This window comes from Nyctereutes procyonoides, unplaced genomic scaffold, assembly GCF_905146905.1.
Source record: "Nyctereutes procyonoides isolate TBG_1078 unplaced genomic scaffold, NYPRO_anot_genome, whole genome shotgun sequence".
NCBI lineage: Eukaryota > Metazoa > Chordata > Mammalia > Carnivora > Canidae > Nyctereutes > Nyctereutes procyonoides.
In genome coordinates this window covers 11,400,646-11,422,276 of record NW_026575042.1, presented here as the reverse complement: position 1 = coordinate 11,422,276, position 21,631 = coordinate 11,400,646, and the positions used below count along the sequence as shown (strand labels likewise).

At 38.5% G+C, this 21,631-nt stretch overlaps 1 protein-coding gene across 1 annotated transcript in view; it reads left to right on the top strand.

Annotated features, from left to right (window-relative positions):
- Positions 1 to 21,631, top strand: part of ULK4 (unc-51 like kinase 4) — a 590,170-nt gene that overhangs the window by 78,979 nt on the left and 489,560 nt on the right. The gene's annotated exons all lie outside the window — the stretch shown is intronic.

Here is a 21,631-nt window from a genome sequence, read left to right as displayed (position 1 = left end):
CACACACAGAGAGAGAGAGAGAGAGAGGCAGAGACATAGGCAGAGGGAGAAGCAGGCTCCATGCACCGGGAGCCTGACGTGGGATTCGATCCCGGGTCTCCAGGATCGCGCCCTGGGCCAAAGGCAGGCGCTAAACCACTGCGCCACCCAGGGATCCCTTTTTTTTTTTTCATTTTTAACATATTCACTAAGTTCATTATGCTCTGCAACATTATTGTCATTGTTTTGAAATTAATTTTCAAACTTTTTATGGCATAATTTTTTTGGAGGATAATCACATTTTGTGATTTAGTTGCTCAAAAGAGTGGTAGCTCCTAAGAATTCTTGACTTAGGAATATCAACACTGTGTTATTCAGCCTCCTACTGAATGGGTTTTAGAATTAAACTTTATGTTAAGCAGTAGATATGGAGATTGAAAGCATTATTTAACTTACATAGTTTTCTCTGAACATTGTGTGCTTTTGGAACTCTAGGTAGGAGATGTGATGGACTGCATTCATTTAGAGACAGATCCCATGTATATTTTAGAGATTGTAGTATAGAGTGTATACTTCAAGTGCTTGGTTCAGTATTAAGCTACATAATTGCACCACTTCCTCTGCTGTCCTTGGTGGTGTCAGTACTGTAGCATTTCATTGCTAGCACAACTGCACATAGTCTGTTCTGTCATAGGTCTTATTTTCCACAGTCCTAGTATTCAACTTACACCTTTAAAAATTCTTTTTAATTTTGTTTTTTAAAAAAGATTTTATTTATTTATTAGAGAATGAGAGGGAGAAGAGACTCCCACTGGGTGGGAGAGCTCAATGTGGGACTCAACCCCAGGACCCTGAGATCATGACCTGAGCTGAAAGCAGACACTTGACCAACTGAGCCACCCAGGTCTCCTCCCCCTTTTAAATTTATTTATGAGAGAGAGAGAGAGAGAGTGTGTGTGTATGTGCAAGCATAGGCAAGGGGAAGGGGCAGAGGGAGAAGGAGAAGCAGACTCCCCACTGAGCATGAAGCCCGGTGTGGGACTTCATCCCAGGACCCCAGGATCATGGCCTGACCCCAAGGCAGATGCTTAACTGACTGAGCCACCCAGGCGCCCAACTTAAATTTTTTAATTTTTAATTTTATGTATTTATTCGAGGGAGAGAGAGAGAGAGAAGGCAGAGACACAGGCAAAGGGAGAAGCAGGCTCCATGTAGGGAGCCTGATGTGGATATAAATATATATTCATTAGAGAAAAGCAACCTAAGACTGCATCTACACGTATACACGTGGGACTTGATCCTGGGACTCAGGCAGGGGCTATACCATTGAGCCACCCAGGGATCCCCTAAAATTTTTTTGAAGAGCAAATGATATTTGTACTTTTTGGCTGTACTTTTGAGTGTGTTTTATGCACAGATGTGAAATTGTTTTCCCTAGAGTTTTTCCATATAACATTGATTCTCATTTTTCTAATTATAAAAATAATATATAACCTTCTAAGTATGGCAGTGTAGCTACTTAGATAATCTGAAAATAGTTCAATAGTAAAAAAAAATTAGAAATGCAGGTTAAAATATAACAGAACTTTAAAATACTTAGCTGAATGTACAAGAAGATAAGGGAAATTATCATAAGTCCAAGAGAAGAACTGAAACCTGAAATGGTAAGATAATAAGGCTGTTTAGGGTAGGTGGGCTGGTGGTTATTGCTATTACGGTTTTGAGATTTAGCACAATTTAAGAATAGAAGATGAAATTTGAGGTTTCCCTGAAGCAATTAGTTGGGAATAAGACTCTTGATAGTCTACTGCTACTAGTAGAAGGGACATTTGGAAGAGGGGAAATAAAGAGCAACCTACCTGTCTACACAGGAGGTAACAAGGAAGTTTGTTGATTTTTATTTTTAACTATAGAAAAGAAAAAAGTATCTTCCATATAAATTTATAGCTGCCTGTAAGAGGGAGAAGCAGAGGGAGAGGGAGAATTTTTTTTTCCCCTTGTGATGCTAGCCAATCTTTTTTTTTATTAAGGTTTAAGGAATCATCAGCTAGAATGAGTTACAGGTGCACATGGAACACACCTCAAACAGCCAACAATAACCCGCCTTCCCTCTTTGTTCCCAACCCACCGAGTCCCTTTACTCTACAGAATCCAGTATCATCATTTTTTCAGAAGGATCCTTGGATTTACAAGCATTGGATGTATGTATCCATTTATTTTAATCAGACTGTTCAGTACTTTGTTTTCACTTGGAGAGAGAAAGAAGCTAAAGCAGGCTCCACACTCAGTGCAGAGCCCGATGCAGGGCTGGATCCACGACCCAAGATCATGACTTGAACTGAAACCAGGAGTTGATGCTTAACTGAGCTGCCCAGGTGCCCCCGTACCAGTTTTTTGTTTGTTCATGTTTGGAATATACTTCTTCCAAACTGAAACATTAACATAAAAATCAGACGTGGGTTGGAGTTCTGGTTCTGGCAGTGGTTGAGAAGCTGTATTGGCAAACCCTTTGGCCCATAACAATAATGAATCAGAATAGAAGAATAGAAATACATAGAAGCTAATGAGGACACACTATTCAAAAGAAGGAGGCAGTCTAGGGGAGATGTACTTTTAATTGGCTTACTCCTTGTAGGAGCTCCGAATTCATGCAGGGGGACAGAGTTCAGGTAGAACACAATGGTCTTGCTGGGCCAAAGGACTGTGGTTGGAATTTGGCATTACTAGACAGGGTAGAAAAGGAGTAGGGAGGAATCTTTCAAGAGCAACGTCACAAAATGTGTGTACCAGGTACTCTGCAGTCCTTGGCTAACTTGAAAGCTGTGCATGTGCCGAGTGATACTGCATGGAAATGGGCGGAAAGCAGCAGCTGGGAGATTGAAGAGTTGTGCAGAAGTTTTAGCAGTTGCTCAGTGCTGGGAAGATAGATTTTTTGGGATCAGGTCCCACTAGGTTAAGAGGGGCTTGATGAAGACCATTGACTTTCCATTGAGGTTCCAGGAGGTCAAAACTAGATCTGAGGATCATGCCTTCATAGGAAGGAGGTTATTGGCCAATATTTTAAGTGCTTGACAGCAAAACTCCACACTCTGTGGATTATCTTATTTTCCTGTAAAGTATTCAGAGGAAAAGCTCTTTGTGACCCTCAGAGATTTCTTAGACTTAACACCAAAAGCATAATCCATAAAAAACAAAAGAAATCAATAAATTGGACTTCATCAAAATGAGAAACTTTTGCTCTGGCAAAGATCCTGTTAAGAGATTATGAAAAGACAAACTGCACATGGAAGGAAAATATTTGCAGACTACATATCTGACAAAGGACTCATATTTACAGTAGTAAAGAACTCTCAAAAGTCATCAGTAAACAAATAAAAAAATTAGAAGATGGGCAAAAGACTTGAGAGACATTTCACCAAAGAGGTTATATATGGTAAATAAGTACATGAAAAGATGGTTAGCATTTTTATTCATTAGAGAAAAGCAACCTATACATCTACACGTATATTAAAACAGCATAATAAGTAGTGACAAGATCACGTGCTTGCAAAGATGCTGATAACTGGATACAGTTATCAGCATTGCTGGTAGGAGTCTAAAATGGTATGTCTAGAAGATGTTTTGGTAGTTTTGTGAGAAATGAAACCCACATTTACCATATGACTCAGCAGTTTTGCTCTCGGGCTCCCTTTCAGATAAAAGAAATCCTATATTCATACAAAAGTCTATATTTGACTGTCATACCAGCTTTATTTACAATAGCCAAAACCTGAAAATACTAAAATATCCTTCAATTTGTGAGTTATTACACAAATCTTGGTAATCCTTATCATGGAATAGTACTTCACAGTAAAGAGGAAGGAACTACTTATACACATGATAATTTGGGTGGATATCAAGGGTGTTGTGCTGAAAGTCAAATGTTATTCTTGAAATGACAAAATGAAATGACAAAATTATAGAGCTAGACAACAGACCACTGGGTTGTTGGGATTAGGGATACTGAGAGTGAGAGTTTTACGGTAAAGGGATAGCAGCAAGATCTTGGTGATTATCGAATAGTTCTGTATTACGGTTGTGATGGTGGTTACATGAATCTACACATGTGATAATATGTCTATATTGTACCAATGCCAAATTTTTGTTTTTTGATACTGTACTATAATTGTGTAGGATATTAATCATTGTGGGAGCCTGGAAGAAGAGAGTATGGGATCTCTCTGGACTATTGTGGCTCCCTGTGAATTTATGATTAAGAAAAAGAATTTTATATTTTCTTACATATTTACCTCTATAGTTTTTTTTTTTTTTTTTTTAGAGAAGGTTGTAGGGGGAGAGAGAATCTTTTTTTTTTTTTTAATTTTTATTTATTTATGATAGTCACAGAGAGAGAGAGAGAGAGACAGAGACACAGGCAGAGGGAGAAGCAGGCTCCATGCACCGGGAGCCCGATGTGGGACTTGATTTCAGGACTCCAGGATCGTGCCCTGGGCTGAAGGCAGGTGCTAAACTGCTGAGCCACCCAGGGATCCCGGCATTCTTTATTCTTTTTTTTTTTCCCCCTGGCATTCTTTATTCTTAACCCAGTTTTGTATCTAGGCCTATTTCCCTTTAGCCTGAAAGATTTACTTTAACATTTTCTGTTTGGAAATGAATTTATCCATTTCCTCTTTATTTCTTTATTTTGGAGAGTCTTTTCGTAGATACAGAGTTCTGAGATAGCTTTTTTTTTTTTCCAACACTTTAAAAATATCATTCTAGCATCTAGCATGGATAGTTTCTGATAAGTCAGCATTCATTCATGTGATTGTTTCTTAGCATGAAATATATAGTATTTCTCTAATTGCTCTCAAGATTTTCTCTTTAGTTTTGATTTTAAGCAGTTTGAGTATGATAAGCCTAGTGTCCTCAATGTATGTATATCTTGGTCCAGGTTCAAGATTCTTGGCAGTGTGAGTTGATGTCTATCATGAATTTTAGAAAAAAATCTCAACAATTAACAAATATTTCTTTCTCTGTTTTGTGTGTATTATATACATAGTTTATGTTGCACTGTATATGAAATAGTGTAATGTTGATTTAAGGTGAATTGTGGTAACTGACAATTGCTCTTATAATCTGCAGAGTATCTAGTAAAAAATGAAACAGCTGTCACTAAATAGCTAATAGAAGAGATTAAATAGAATACTAAACGAATACTTCATTCAAAAGAAGTCAGGGAAGAAGGAAGAAAGATCAAATGGGTCAAAGAGAAAGCAAATAGCAAGATGTTAGACTTAAACTTCTCCACATTGGTAATTACATTCAATGTCAATGGCTTAAGTTGTCTATTCAAAAGGGGAGAGATTATCATATTGGATAAAGGAGAGAAACCTAGCTGTGTACAGTTTATATGAGACCTCCTTTAGATATAAAGATAAGCTAAAGATGTGGGAAAAGATATACCATGGATATCTAATAACAAGAAAGCTTGTGTAGATATATTAATAACAAAGTAGACAGTAAGGAAATTCTGTCAGAGATGGAGATGAGTATTTTATAGTGAGAGTTTCAGTTCGAGGAGTCTGGGTGGCTCAGTTGGTTAAGTGTCTGACTCTTGATTTTGGCTCAGGTTGTGATCTCAGGGTTATGGAATCGAGTCCCGTGTTGGGCTCCACACTCAGTGTGGAGTCTGTTTGAGATTCTTTCCCCTCTCTCTGCTCCTTCTACCTGCTCATTTTCTCATTCTTGTTCTCTCAAATACATGAAATAAAATCTTTAAAAAAACCTCATTAAGTAGTATTAAAAATCCTTAATTTGTATCAACTAATAGCATTTTAAAATAGATGAAGAAACATTTGCTGGAACTACAGGTAGAAGTAGACCAATCCATTATTGTTGTTGAGTATGTTTTAAACAAGGAGACAAAATCAGATCAAAATCAGAAGATTTAAATGATACAAATGAAACTGAACTAGTTGATGTTCACAGAACACTAACTCCAACAACTGTAAAACACATTCATTTTAAGTGCACACTGAATATCCACTAAGGCATTTTCAGCCACAAAACATATCTTAACAAAGGATTAAAATAAATGGAAGTAATGACATTAATTAAAATTTAGAATAAATTCTCTGACTACAATGGAATTAACTTATAAATAGATAAGAGGAAATCTGGAAAATCCCCCCAAATATTTGGAAATTAAAAAAAAATACTTCTAAGCAACTCATGTGTCAGGGAAGAATGTGCAAGAGGATTAAAGTATTTTAAACTAAATGATAATGAACATCTAATACATCAAAATTTTTGTGATACGCTAAAGGGAGATGATTTCTGATGAATTTAGTCCTTCTCTAAGATAGTGTAGATAGTAGTATACTACTCTACCATGTAGTATATACATTAATATGTTTATATTTATTTACATTTATTTTCATTCAACATCAAGTTTATGTAGCTTTATGAGAAAGTACAAGACAGGTAGTATGAATGATAACAGCATGATGTAGTAGGTATAACTAGTGATGATCCAAATCACTTTGCCATTGGGAAGTATGTGACTGAAAGAGATCAGGCTGGATGGGCATAGAACAATTCATTTTGGGGAAATCATAATCTTCAAAGTTAAAGTTTTCTTATTACTGAGCTTTGCTCTGTCTTCCTATTATCCATCCATTTACCAATGCTCACTACTCAGTGATCTGTATGTGTATCTAAATATCTATATCTGAGAGTGCTTTATATATTCTGGATATAAATCCTTTATCAGATGTGGTTTGCAATCCCCCTCAATGCTGTGGCTTGTCATTTTATTCTCTTTATAGTGTTATCTAAAAGTTAATTTTGATCAAGTCAAATTTATCAGATTTTCTCTTTCATGGATCATGTTTTTGATATCTTAAAGGTCCTTGTCTAGTCCAAGGTCACAAAACATTTTTCTTCAGTTTCTTTGTAAAATTTTCCAGTTTTGGATTTTATATTTGGGCCTATGATTTGAGTTAATTTCATATAAGATATTAGGTATGGATAAAGGTATTTTTGGACAAGTAAATGGAGTAGGCACTGGATGTACAACAGTGAACAAAAAAGATGTCCCTGTCCTCATGAAGCTTTATAATGGACAAAGGATATTAAATAGAGAAAGAGGAAGTCATAAAGGAGCCTGAAAAGGGAGAGTGGTTAATAGAAACTCTTTAGTTGCTTTAGTAGATAGGAAGAGATGACCATGTGTCATCGTCATCATTTTTATTGCTTCTCAGATTTAGGTTAATTTGAAAACAGACATTAGGTTAATTTGAAAACAGGACTTGATAGTTTATTAGTAACTCATAAGAACAGTTTATATGTGGTAGAAGTCAGATGGGAATGATTGTGAGCAAGTGGGACATAGTATCAAGATAAAGAAGTTCAGCTACCAGTGTGGAGATTCACTCCAGAGGGAGACCTTGAAGAAAGAGGCTAGTGAGGGGCTAGCTGAAGGTATATAATCCTTTAGATGGGTAGAAGGGAATGTGATGCAGGAGGGTGACTAGCCTTAGGTTAGAGGCGGGACACTTTATCTTCTATAATAGGAAGAGAGAATTAATAAAGGTAAGTGGATCAGGGAGGGCGTTAAGATTGAGTGGTGGGAGGATGTGCAAGATCTTGCATCTGCTGGCTTCTGACAATGGACTATGTCAAGGTCAACATCAGAAAGAGGGGAATGCGTGCCCAGGGGATTTGAAGTAGATAAGTTCAGAAGCTGTCCTCTCCTTGGATGAGAAAGCTGGCTTACTAGGGAAAGAGAACATTCCACAGAAACTAAGCTTGTGATAAAGAATTTAAGGTGAAAGAAACGAGTCTGCCTTCTTGTATGATGTTCTCCAAAAGACTGTTGGGTTTCCAGTCAAAGGAGTGGTTGAGTCCATTGGAGGGAGAGAGTGCCCACTTTCAAACCCGTTTACATAAGATCCTATGGTCTTGAGTCTTATTATACCCCAGGACTCAATCCACGTAGGGAAGCAAGTAAAGAAGGCTGAAAAGAAGGTAATGTACTCATTGGTTTGGATGGTATTATTGCATTATTATTGCATTTGAAACATCATCATGGAAGGCTTTGAGAAAGGATCTTTTTTTTTTTTTTAAATATTTATTTATTCCTGAGAGAGAGAGGCAGAGACACAGGCAGAGGGAGAAGCAGGCTCCATGTAGTGAGCCCAACTTGGGACTCGATGCCAGGTCTCCAGGATTAGTGCTAAACCTCTGAGCCACCAGGGCTGCCCGAGAAAGGATCTTAAAAAGATGAGAGTGGAGATTAGAGAGTATTTGAATTTAAGAAGTACTGGAGGTACTGTCAGGGTCCAGGAAATGACTGTGAGTCAGTGGCTGAATTGGAATGGAAACAGGCTAACGAACTGAGCAATGAGAACTATGTGGTTGGGGTTCTGGGTGTGTCTACCACATGGATGTCCACTTTGCTGAAGATATGGACATGACTGCAGATGGGAAGGAAGGTGAGGAGCAAGGAATCAGTAGAGAAGAGGAGTGAGCCGGGGGGTCAGTAGTCTAGGGCGCCCAGGAGGCTGGTGCATTATTATTATGTGAGACTCAGGGGTCCTTTTTTTTTTCCTAATTTAAATTCAATTTGCCAACATACAGTATAACATCCAGTGTTCATCCCATCATGTGCCCTCCTTAATGCCCATCATCCAGTTATCCTATCCCCCCACCTGCCTCCCCTTTGCAACCCAGCATTTATTTCCCAGAGTTAAGGATCTCTTATGGTTTGTTTTCCTCTCTAATTCTTCCGCATTTAGTTTCCCCTCCTTCCCTTATGGTTCCTTTTACTATTTCTTATATTCCGCATGTGAGTGAAACCATCTGATAATGATCTTTCTCTGATTGACTTATGTCACTCAGCATAATACCTTCCAGTTCCATCTACGTTGATGTAAATGGTAGGTATTCATTCTTTTTGATGGCTGAGTAATATTCCATTGTGTATATATAGACCACATCTTCCTTATCTATTCATTTATTGAAGGACATCCTGGCTCCTTTCACTGTTTGGCTGCTGTGGACATTGCTGCTATGAACATTAGGGTGCAGGTGTCCTGCCATTTCACTACATCTGTATCTTTGGGGTAAATACCCAGCAGTGTGATTACTGGGTCATAGGGTAGCTCTATTTATAACTTCTTGAGGAACCTCCATACTGCTTTCTAGAGTGGTGCACCAGCTTCCATTCCCAACAGTACAAGAGGGTTCCCTTTTCTACACATCCTTGCCAACATCTGTTGTTTCCTGTCTTGTTCATTTTAGCCATTCTCACTGGTGTAAAGTGGTATCTCATTGTGGTTTTGACTTGTATTTCCCTGAATGCAAGTAATGTGGAACATTTTTTCATCTGTCTGTTGGCCATGTGTTTGTCTTCAGTGGAGAAATGTCTGTTCATGTCTTCTGCCTGTTTCTTGACTGTTTGGTTTTTACCTGTTGAGTTTGAAAAGTTCTTTATAGATCTTGATACTAGCCTTTTATATGTCATTTGCAAATATCTTCTCCCATTCTGTGGGTTTCCGTTTAGTTTTTTAATCAGGGGTCCTTTGGCATGACAAAAAGTTTGGAAATGTTAGCAGGAGTGTGAAGGACACTAGCCTCATCTCACCTCTAGATATACTTTGAGTTAGGTTCAGTATCACCTTTGCTGCATGCCAGGGCAACAGCAAACAGAGAGAGACATAAATTTTTGACCAGGATCTCAGAGAAAATGATTTCTCTCTTCTTCGGATATGATATTTAAATTTGGCCCATCACTGGGACTTGGTTAACAAAAGTGTTGTATGTCTGCCAGTATATGTGTCACAGCTCAAGACAGTACTTACTCAATTGTGGTGGGTGGGAAGAACTTCTAAGAAAAAAAAAATTAGCCATGTTTCTGGTAATACTTTTCTGTCTAAAGCCTGCAGTTAAGCCAGTTCTTCTTGTTGATAGCAATTTGTAAAAATGGTGTTTAGATGCTTTCCTGGAAAAAAAAAAAAAGACTTCTACCTTGTTGGTAGAAGTCTTTATATTTTCCCCCCTTTTGTAGTTATTAAAAAGCCCCACAAAGTGGTTTGTGCCCCATTGTTGTGTCATTGTAGTCTTCTCAGGAGTTTTGTGTTGAGGGCCTGGGCGATGCCATCTTTAACATTAGATACTGTGAAACCATAGCTGGCTCCTGTATAGCCCGAGCTGAGACAGTTTTCAATTACTATGCTCCACATTGTTAGTTTTAGCAACTCTGCCCTTGTACCTCCCTGCTAAACAAACTTGTTTTACTGTTACTTTTTAGACAGCGTCAGAAACAAATTTGTTAAAAAATGATAAAGAGTTGAATAGTATTCAGGTCTTTGTGTAGGATAAAGTGAAACATTCTGGATTTGTTGTATTGAGCCATGATGCCTAAAGTACGTATCATCTGGTAGAATTGCCATATTTGAATCACTTTTGCATTAAACACACATTAAACAGCTCACATCAAAGAATTCTTAAAAGGCATGTTTCCTAGTTTCTTATAATGGTAGGATTCATTTAATTTCTTACCTAACATGTTGTAGAACGATTTTTAGCTTCTGTGTTTTTGCTGTAATTTTTATGCTCATTTTACATAGGCTATGCATATACCTTTGTTATAATATTTTAAGAGCAGCAGTTGTGAGGCTTATATATTTGAATGTGATATAATTTAGTAATCCTTGGGAGCCTAGCAGAGCATCACATTTAATTTTCTATTAGATGAAAGAAACCTGGAAAGAGAATTGGTGATGGAGAGAATTGCACAAAACAAAACTAATCAGAGCTGATCCCTGAGGCAGAAAACTGCAATTTAAAATGAGCTTCCTTTGTATTTGAGGAATGTTGACGGACAACTATTAAGAGCATAGTAACAAGTAAATAATAGTAGTTATATATAGTAAGATCCAACCACACTACTGAGGTTATATTCTTTGTGCCATAACTTTTAAATTATTCCAGACCCTAAATGACTCAATATTAATGAAGGACAATGGTAACTTGGTTTCTTAAGAAAACATTTATGTAGCAGGCATAATTGTGTTCTGTTGATCCCAAGTAAAAATGTCATTTGACTCTCGATAAAGATGTGTGTGTGTGTATATGTGTGTGTGTGTGTGTATATATATATATATATATATATATATATATATATATATATATATATATATAAAATCTACACCCTGCTACCTCCTTCATTAAGTACAGAAGAAGGGGTTTACCACGACAGTGTGGCAGTACCTGGAATATGTGTCTGGCTTTGCTTTTTCTGTCTAGAATGACTTCTCCTTCCCTCTTGGTCAGATTTAGTTTGTGGTTGCCAGGAGGAGGTGGAGGAGGGTGGAAATAAAGGGTATGTATCTCTTTCCAGTATAGCTACCAAAGAGTCCTTGGCTGCAGTACCTGACATTGGTAAGAAAGCACTTGTTAGAACAGCATGACTTTTTTTTGTCATGGTAGGCTGATACTAGATTGAGGACTCTGGAGACTGGCAATGTCTTACTTTATTTTACCCCCCCCCCCCCCCTTAGCCACTGCCACATTTGCCAATGGTGAACATTGTTGCTTGATGAGTAGTCAAGAAGCCAAATACAGGGGCTTATTCTCTGATACCAAGATGACATATGAATTCAGTGTCCCTGGCAAGTCTAACAGTTCCTTTTTTTTTTTAATTTGACTAAAACTAACTCAAAACTATAAAATCAATAGTTTGTGAAGTCTTTGAAGGCTATTACCGAAAATGAAACCTGGCAACTTAGTCATTGGTCAGTCTAAGTGTATAATAATATTGATATGATTTTCCAGGAAGGAAAAGATGAATCTAGCTCATGGGGACAGAGGAAGGTAGGGAATGTCATCATTTTAATGATAATTGGTTTCAGAAACCAATATGGGAAAAACTGGAAAGTGAAGCTTGCAGAGGGAATTATATCATTCATAGTTCCTCACACATGGTGCCCTCAAATTGGGATAATTCACTGATGGTTCATTTACAAACAGATGAGTAACTACGAGAGATGGTGCAGTTATCCGGGGTTAGTACTAGCAGGGTTGCTCTTACCTCTTGGTCCAAAGAGAAGAAGGGAGGTACATGCCATTCCTGGCACAACATTTGGGAGTTGATTGGGAGGCTGACTTAAAGGGGCAGTACTATTGATGGTAGAGATGGCTGAAGTGCAGGGGCAGAGATGGTTAATCAATACATGGAATAGGCATCTGTCCCTGTGAAGACAAAACATTCCCTTCATGATCAGAGTTCCAGTGTAATCAGTCTGCCACTGGGTGACCACTTGGGTCCTCTAGAGAATGGAGTTACATCAAGACTCAGTGTTGGCTTTTGTTCATGACAGGTTGGAACTTGGCAATGGCAATGGCCAAGTTATCCCTAGTGAGAAGTCCATGTTGTTGGGCTCTTGCATAGCCTCCAGCCTTGGCCTCCATGCTGTTTTGTTTGTACATGGGCTCATTGAGCAAGTACCAGGGAAACTGGTGAAGGATGTTGATTGGCATCCCCAGGTGGTTCTTCTTTTCCAGCTGACTATTGATACCTGCTGGTGGGGCATTTCTGGAGGTGAATTATGAATGTATTTACAGTCTATTGCCATTCAAGAGGCTTCCATCTATACCTCTCTCCCTACAGTTTAAAGTTTTCTTTTTTTTTCTCTTTTTTTGGGGGGGGCATGATTTTGTTCTTTCTAGGTTTTTGATCCCCTTTATCTACTGCCTCTGAGTTGGTGTAGATCCATCTCTTAGTTCATCTCTCTTTGTTTATAGGTGTACCACACAAAGTTTTGCAGACTCAGAGTATTTTCTTTCATCATTGTCTTTGTGGGCCAAGTTGAGTGGGGTTACAGTGAAGTGGCCATCCACTTTCTGTTGATGCAGATCCATATGTGAACTGGAGAGGGAGGAAATACAGAACTCCCTAGGAAGTCATAAAAATGGGTCAAGGAAGGGAGAGGCAGCTGAGCAGTGGGAGCAGATAACCATAGGAGTCTGAGTCACCTGCATTTGGAGTGAATAAAACTGCTTGGCTTGGGCCCATTCTTACCACTGTAATTTAAAAATAAAATGCTATTGTGTGCAACCAATGTTATAGTAACATGCAGTTCATGATGGGTAGGTCAGGTCTCCTATTATTCCAGGGTCAGGCATTCAGTCTCCACCAGGGTCCAGCAACAAGCCAGGAGCTGCTTTTCAAATGGAGTGTGATTGTTGACAGAGGGCAGGACAAGACCTTATTCCAAAATCCTAGAGGGTCTGTGTTATGATTCTGCTGCTAGGGCTTGCCACAGGCTTTGTATAGCATCCCTATCTGCCACAGTCAGTTCCAAAGGCATTAAGTCTGCTGAGTCTTAAGACTCAGCTGAGGGCAGCCCCGGTGGCTCAGCGGTTTAACGCTGCCTATGGCCCAGGGTGTGATCTTGGAGACCCACGATCAAATCCCACGTCGGGCTCCCTGCATAGAGCCTGCTTCTCCCTCTACCTGTGTCTCTGCCTCTCTCTCTCTCTCTCCTCTCTGTGTATTCTCATGAATAAATAAATAAAATCTAAAAAAAAAAAAAAGACTCAGCTGACAGAGTAGCTTTTACTTTAGCTTGGACTGGTTGTAGAACCCTTTCTTGGACCCCTCTCAAAACTAGCAGCCTTGTCAATGATCAGTAAATGGGTTGGAGCCTCCAAAATCCAAGCAGACTCACCCATTATTGAGCCTCCTTATTTGGGTGAGTAATGCAAGGTACAGCAATCTTCTCTCTTACTTTAGAGGGAATATTATCACATGCCCCAAGACCGCTGGATTCCTAGGTACTTCACCAGTGTAATAGGCATGAATTTTTGCAGGACTTATCTCCTACCCTCTGACATACAAATTAGGGTGCTACTTACCAGGTCTATTTAGCATGTCACCAGTATAAAGAAACAGTATGATATCCTGAAGATTATCAAGATGAGGGGGTCCCTCTGGACTATATTATGACAGAGCAGGAGACTTGATATAGGGGCAATTTGGCAAGCAGAAACTGCTTCTGATTTTATTCCCTGATTGGAATGGAAAAGAAAGCGGAACAAGTGCCAGGGGCTATGGCTATGTTAATTTACTTCTGTAGAGATACAGTTACAATAGGCACCATCAGCTGATTAAATCTGCAGTCATCTGTATCTCGAACTCTTGTGGCTTCTGTACTGGCCTAAAGGGCAAGTTAAATGTGGATGTGTTAGAAGTAACCATCCCTGTGCTTTTCAAGTCTTTGGTGACACTGGTTCCTAATCACTGATCTAGTGGATATGGCTTGCTTTTAGTTTATTGTCATTGGATGGACAGACAAGGCAGGTGTTGTAGTTCTAGGAGCTTCCACTTTGTCTCTTTGTACTCAGTCTTCAGTCCACTGGGTGGGAATCCATTGTGGGGATCCTACTAGTTACTGACTATATCTTTTCTCATTGCCGTTCTAGGACTAGGGAAATAACCAAAGATAGGCCCATGGGCCATTGGACAGATGTGAAATGGATTTAGTAAGATCCTATGTGGCACCAGGCCTCGATGAGCTCTTTCTTGCTCGGACTACTGGAGTATAGTGGCTTCTTAGATCTCCAGAGATCAGCCAAGTTCAGAGCCAGTATCTAAGAAGTTCAAAGGGTCTGGGAATTTTCCCAGTGCTAAGTCCCATGGTAAAAGTCTGAGGACTTTCTGGGGGAAGGAAAGTGGTAGGGGAAGATCCACAGCATTCACTGTGGCCATTTTTTAGAGGTCCTTGTGGAAGGGACCTTTAGCTTAGTGAACGAGCTCTGGATCTTGAACTGTCTTGGGCATTGGATCTGGATGAGAAGCTGTGAATCCTTGGTATGGTTTTTTTGTTTGTTTTTTTTTTTTTTTTTTAGGGTTCTGCCCAATAGACCTAGAAATTTTCTTATTATATGTCAAACATCAAATTATTAGGCTGATTTGATGGCAGTTTACCATTGTCTTGGATTCTAGTGGGTCAGAGTACTTTGATCACCAGATTGCCATGTGACTCACTGTGGCACTTGTGCCTATGGTTAAGTACTCATTGGCCTTTATCATTGCTAGATTCCATTATTCCCATTGTGACCAGAAAACCCAGTTCTGTTGTCAGTATTTTCCACTGTCCCCTCTGGCCTGTCAAGGATAGCCAAGGGCTTCTCAAAGGTGCTGGTGCCCCACTCACTAACTCATGTTTTTCAGGCCCACCTGGGAATGGTGGTTTAGGGTGGGTGGGCAGGTTGCATTTGTAGAACCATTCCAACAGTTTCAGTTCTGAGTTTTCAGACTCTGTTCTCTGTAATTCTGATGTCCAGGCTATACCCCAGACCAATTAAATTAGACTTTTCTGGGGCTGGATTCAGGTATCTATAGTTTTTAAAGCTCTGCAAATGATTCCAATATGAGGGCAATGTTGAGTCCCACAGTAGTGATTTCAGTGTTGTTCTAGACCTTAAGCATCACTGGGCAACTTGTTGGATATACAAATTCTCAGGCCCCCACCCCAGACATACTGAATGAGAAACTCTGGGGGTGGAGTCTAGCACTGTGTTTTTACAAATTCTTTAGTAAAATTGAGAATCACTGTTCTACAGTCTGCTGGGGGAAATGCTAGCATTTTGACCTCATTAACTATAGACTGTCATTAAGGTCATGTTATCACTAGTCAGCCTCGAAAACTCCCAGGTATTTGAGTCTTTGGTCTCCCAGGTGAGAGGCAATGTGAATGTGACCTGTAGACATGCTTTTCAGACTTGGTTCAGCTCTCAGGAAGATTTCCCACTGCTTCATTCAGTACCAAGATCTCAGGATTCCTTACTGTCCTCTCTTGCAGGCTGGTTCATTTTTTATTCCTACATCCTTGGGATTTCAACTGAATGTAAATGATCTCCTATATTTGATGCCACACTATGGATAGGGCCTAAGGTTTGTCTTTTGTTCCATTTCAAAAGGTTATTTCAAGGTCACCAAGATTTAGCACATGCCACCAAGGTTAAAGTATCCTTTTTTTAAAAAAAAAGATTTATTTATTTTGAGAGAGAGTGAGAGAGAAAGGGAGAAAGAGCACGTGTGCACAGGGGGAGACGGAGAGAGACTCTCAAGCAGACTCCCTGTTGAGCATGAAGTCCAATATGGGGCTCAATCCCATGACCCTGAAATCAGGATCTGAGGCAAAATCAAGAGTCAGTTGCTTAACTGACAGAGCCACCCAGGTGTCCAAGGTTAAAGTAGTGCTTGAGTGCTTGCTTATTTTTCTGTTTTCCTCTTTTCTCTCTATTTTTTGGTCTTTCAGGTTTCCTTAATTTCTTTCCAATTTAGCTGTACATTTTTATTAAGATACTTAAAAATATTTTACCCGACGTTTCTTGTTATTTTCAATGTAAGGAATATTCAGGATATGTTGTATGCCATCCATCTGAAAGGACAAAAAGTTTTAATGGTTACTCAGATTTCAAACTACAGATTCATTACAGATTTATTGCATTGTGACATCTAATTTCTTAATCTGCATAGCAAGATTTATTCATATACTTGTGTAATACACTGCTTTTTCTGGTGGTTAGTGCTTCGCAGCTGGGGTGCAGATTCATGATATAAATGTTGATGGCAGATCTTAGCTGCCGCACAAATGATCTTTCACCCTTAGATATATGTGTGATAGTTTACTGAGTGTTTTATTAATGATTATTTTAAAGTATGAAAACTCCTTTATTTCTGTGTATAACTCGAGTGGTCTCCTTACATTGAACAAGGGTTCAGTCTCATGATAGACTAGTTTATGTTGCGGTAATGGAGACTATCAACATCTCGGGCTCACCTTTGGTTCTTACAGGGCCTAAGTGGCTCTGAGGGCAGCTGACCTCTGCCTTCCAAGCTGCTTCTGTCCTATATGGCATCTCCATCCTGTGTAATGCTTTAAAGTTTCCTGGGGCAAGGAAGAGAGACTGGAAGATTGCACATGGGCATATGCACATCATTTCCACTTTTAGCTAGTCACCAGAACTAGTCATACTGCCTCATCCAACTCCAAAGGGGGCTGAGAAATCTTTTTATGTGTCCAGGAAAGAAGAGGAATTGGTCAGCTTGGTACTATCTACTGCTTTTCCAGATTGTGTCTGCCTCATGTAAGCATATGCGGTATTTATTAGGAGGGAATGAGCAAGGTCAGAGGCTCCAAGAAAAAGTTTCAAGCAGTCAGGATCTGGCAGCTCTAGAAGGCCTCTGGAGTAGGACCCTCTTGGGGTCTTGCTTGTGGCCCCTGCCAGAATGGTGAATGAAGTTCAGTTTCTTTACTCTGTCACGCCGCTCAAGGTTCAGATTTCTGAGCAAGAACCCTGCTGGTTGAATTTGAATTGTGGCCTTTCCTTGACTGTACCAGTCCGTGGGAGGAAAGATGTTTCTGAAGGGAGTCAGGGACCCTTTCAGGTTCCATATTTGGAGTGCAGAACGTCTGTTTTGTTATCCCACAGACTAAGTGCAGTATAGGAGAGGTACTTCCCCAGAAGGAAGCGGAGGGATGTTAGGAAGAGGGACTGGTGACCAAAAAATGACAAATTTCTTTTGCAGTCTAGAGTTGTTGACACCTAATTTAAAAACAAAACCCCGAAACAACCCTGGGAAGTTGATAAATCTTGTGTGCCTAGTGCTTCCAAACTTACTGTAGGACTGTAAAAGACTGTAAGAAATCTACTTATATGTTTTATTTGTTTTTCCTGATAGTTTATTTAAGAGAAGGAATCCAGTTATAGGTTGTTTATTTATATTTAGGCCTCAACAGGGAAGTGATGTGTTAGCAGTCCTTGCCACATCTTCCCATTATCTGATTTTAGAAGTTAGGTGCCAATTTAAATGCAGTTGCCCAACCAATATACTGAGATTTAGAGATTAAGGGTTACATCCACAGAAGATGATGTGAAAACTTTGATGTCAAGGTGTTGCCAGGAGAGCATCGTGCAGACAATGCTGCTTCATTACAATAACATTTTCAGTTATTAAATACAGAACAGAATTTTATTTTATTCAAACAGGTTTTCTATCTTTCTTTTGCATCATTGGCCTGTCTTTGTGTCAAGACTTCATTCTCTCTCTCACTTTTTTAAACCAGTACTTGTGAAAAAGAGGGTTTGGAGTTTCAAGTCTACAAGTGTGATTTTACTTGGCAAGTCTTAATCAGAAATGCAAGATCCAAAGGAATCTAAGATTTAATATGAATAAAATTTAAGAAAGGACTATGAGGCTTATGTTCTTATTTTATGCTACCCTAGCTATGTTCGGGACATTGAAAGCGGGGTTCTAAGGAAAAAAAAAAAACAGCCTGGGCAGATTGGTATCAATTAGAATTCTCTGTTCTCCTGAAATGTTGGGGATACCTCTTACTTCAAAGGTCAGGGGAGAATGCTAAACAATATCTAATTTAAAAGATTATGTTATAGTTGTTAGGATGACTGCTGCTGTATCTCCCACTAGGAGTAGTTACGTAGGACTTAAAAAAGAGGTCTCTTTGGCTTAAAAATGCTGACCAAATAGGAAATGCTAGATATTTTCTAGATCTGGAGTTTCAGTTTCTTTTTGTAGTTGTTAATTGTATACCCTTGAATAGAAACATTTACGAACTATTTTGAGAGTCAGGAGCAAGTAAATTTATTACTGTGCAAGTGTCAGAATATTAGTTTTATAACTGTAGAACTTCCATGTTTTGGTATTCTTAATTCATCTTCCTGTCTTTTTGCCTTTGACCTAAGAGACTCAGTCCAGGGTAGGTAAGAGTGACACACATTTGACCATTTAATTCAACCAGGTGACTTCAGAAAGTCAAAAACAAAAAACAAAAAACAAAAACAAAAAACCAAAAAAAGGCCTTATTCCACCTTGTCAAAGGTAGGTATAAAATAGGTTTGGATTTCAAAGTAGTTTAGGAACTAGTATAATCTTAAGTTATTATTTGTAGTGGTCAACCAATCATGCCTGTGGTTGCAGAAAGATAGTTTCCATTAATGATGGTGTAGATATGCTAAAAGCATAATGATACTGGAAATAAGACTCCTCTCATCTCCTCATTTTTCTTAGTTTTTTTAAAAAATGAAGTAATAGTAGCATAATATTTGAATATCTTATTTTTCTTTTTCTTAAAAATTTTTTTTTAAAAGAGAGATAGCTTGTGTTTGTGGTGGGGGTGGGGGGAAGGGGCAGAGGGAGAGAGAGAGAGAATCTTAAGCATGGAGCCTGACCCAGGGCCCAATCTCATAAGGTAATGACCTGAACTGAAATCAGGAGTCTACCCTTAACCCCAGTGAGCCACTCTGATGCCCAGTATTTTTAGCTCTCTTAGTTTCAGTGTTAGAAGACTAGGTGAATTTTTACAGAATACAGGAAAATATGCATAAGAACAGTATCTACACATTATTTGGATTTTTGAGTTCGATGAACTAAACAAATGTATTTTTAACTTTTTTGTTCTGTTTCATATCAGCATTTTCCAATGTCCTTGTACCTAGGTCAACAAAAACTTTTCTTCTTGGTATTTGTCATTTATGTGGCATATTTGTTTATTAATCTTACACTTTTCCTTTTTAATATTAAAATTTCTTTCAAAATTTAAAAATAGCAAGTGGAAAAATCTAAAAAAACATTATCTGTTGTGTACTGTTTAGTGCTATCCAAAGTTAGCTTTTGCAAGAGACATGTCAGGTTGCTGTGGTATTACTAGGGTAGATTATATGATGGGTGCCTGTTTACAAGACACCAAGGGCTGAAGCAATTTCTGTTATGATGCAGGCAGTTCAGACAGTTTTATCTCTTTTAAAGATTTGCAGTGTTGAAATGTTTTTAATTTCAAGTGATACTTATAAAAAATGCCAGTGGATTATAAAATGGAGAAATATTATAAATCCCTGCCACTAACTTTGTGAAGTAGAGAGTGGGATCCAGGTTTCAAATTTAGTATAAGGTTGACTTTTTAAAAGAATTAAACCCTTTATTTTGAGATTATTTTAGATTCTATGCAGTTATAAAAAATAATACAGAATGCTATGGATGTATACTTCATCCAGTTTTTCACAATGGTAACATCTTGGAGAACAGTGTTACAATATTACAATCAGGATATTGGCATTGAAACAGTTAAGAAACAAAACAGTTTCATCTCCAGGGATCCCTCATCTTGCTGTTTTATAACCATACATATTTGCTGTATCACATGTCTCATTCCTACCCCAACCACTGACAACCAGTAATTTACTCTATTTCTATACTCGTGTAATTTTGAGAATGCATAAATGCAATCATATGGTATGGAACCTTTTGGGACTGACTTCTAAAATTTAACATAATTCTTTGGAGATTTATCTAGGATGTTGCTTGTGTCAGTTCCTTTTTTTTTTTTTTTTTCCTTACTGGTATTCCATGTTATTCAGTTGTATCACAGTTTATTTAATCCCATTTACCCACTGAAAGATACCTGGGTCATTTCAGGTATTAACAATTATTTGTAAAGCTGCACATTGATGTGCAGGTTTTTGTGTGGATGAAAGTCTTCATTTCTGTGGGATAAGTTCCTAAGATCTGAAGTTAGGTAAAGAGTAAACTTACCACCAAGTCATCATTTTTCTGGGATATATGGCCAGGGGTACAGTTTTCTGGGTAATCACATGTTTAGTTTAGTCCCCCCCCCCCCGGAACTGCTACACTATTTTCCAGAGTGGCTATACCATTTTGTAGCCTACCAGCACTGTATGAGTGCTCTAGTTACTTTCCATCCTCAGCAGCAATTGGTGGTGTCCCTATTTTGTGCTTTTGCCCTTCTGATAAGTGTATAGTGATCTCCCATTATGGTTTTAATTTGCATTTCCCAAATTGCTTATCATATTGAACATATTTTCCTGTGCTTATTTGTCAACTGCACATCTTGTTTGATACAGCGTCTCTGTGCTTTTGGTGTCAAGTCTACTGTTTTACCTACATCCCATTCCCATTCTCCCCCCCACCCCCCAGTTTTATAGTTTCATGTTTTACATTTAAATTCATGGTCTATTTTAAGTTAATGTTTTGTATAAAGTGTTAGACTTAGGTCAAGGCTTACTTTTTCTTTGTCTTTTGTATAACCAGTTGCTCCAGCATCATTTGTTGAAAAGGCTGACTTTCCTCCATTGGATTGCCTTTGTACCTTCGTTAAAAAAAAATACTAGGCTCTACTTGTGTGGAGCTATTTTTTGGATTCTCTGTTCCATTGATCAATATGTCTGTCTCTTTGACAGTGCCACACAGTTTTGGTTACATATCTATATAATAAGTGTTGAAATCAGGTAGAATAATTTCAACCACTTTTCTTTTTCAAAATTGTTTTGGCTATTCTAATTCTTTTGCCTTTCCACATAAATTTTAGAATAATCTTGTTGATAGCTACAAAAAATTTTGCTGGGATTTTGATAGGAATTGCATTAAACTGGGCTATCAGATTGGGAAAAATTGACATCTTTACTATGTTGTCTTCCTCTCTCTGCACATGGTATATTTCTTGTTTTGTATTTGTTTAGAAGATAGTCAATCAGGACTGGCCACCAGAGGAGACAGAGGGGAGGCTCAGGAAAACAAAGTTTATTATACTCACAGGTCCTAGAGACAGGCAAGGTGTGCCAT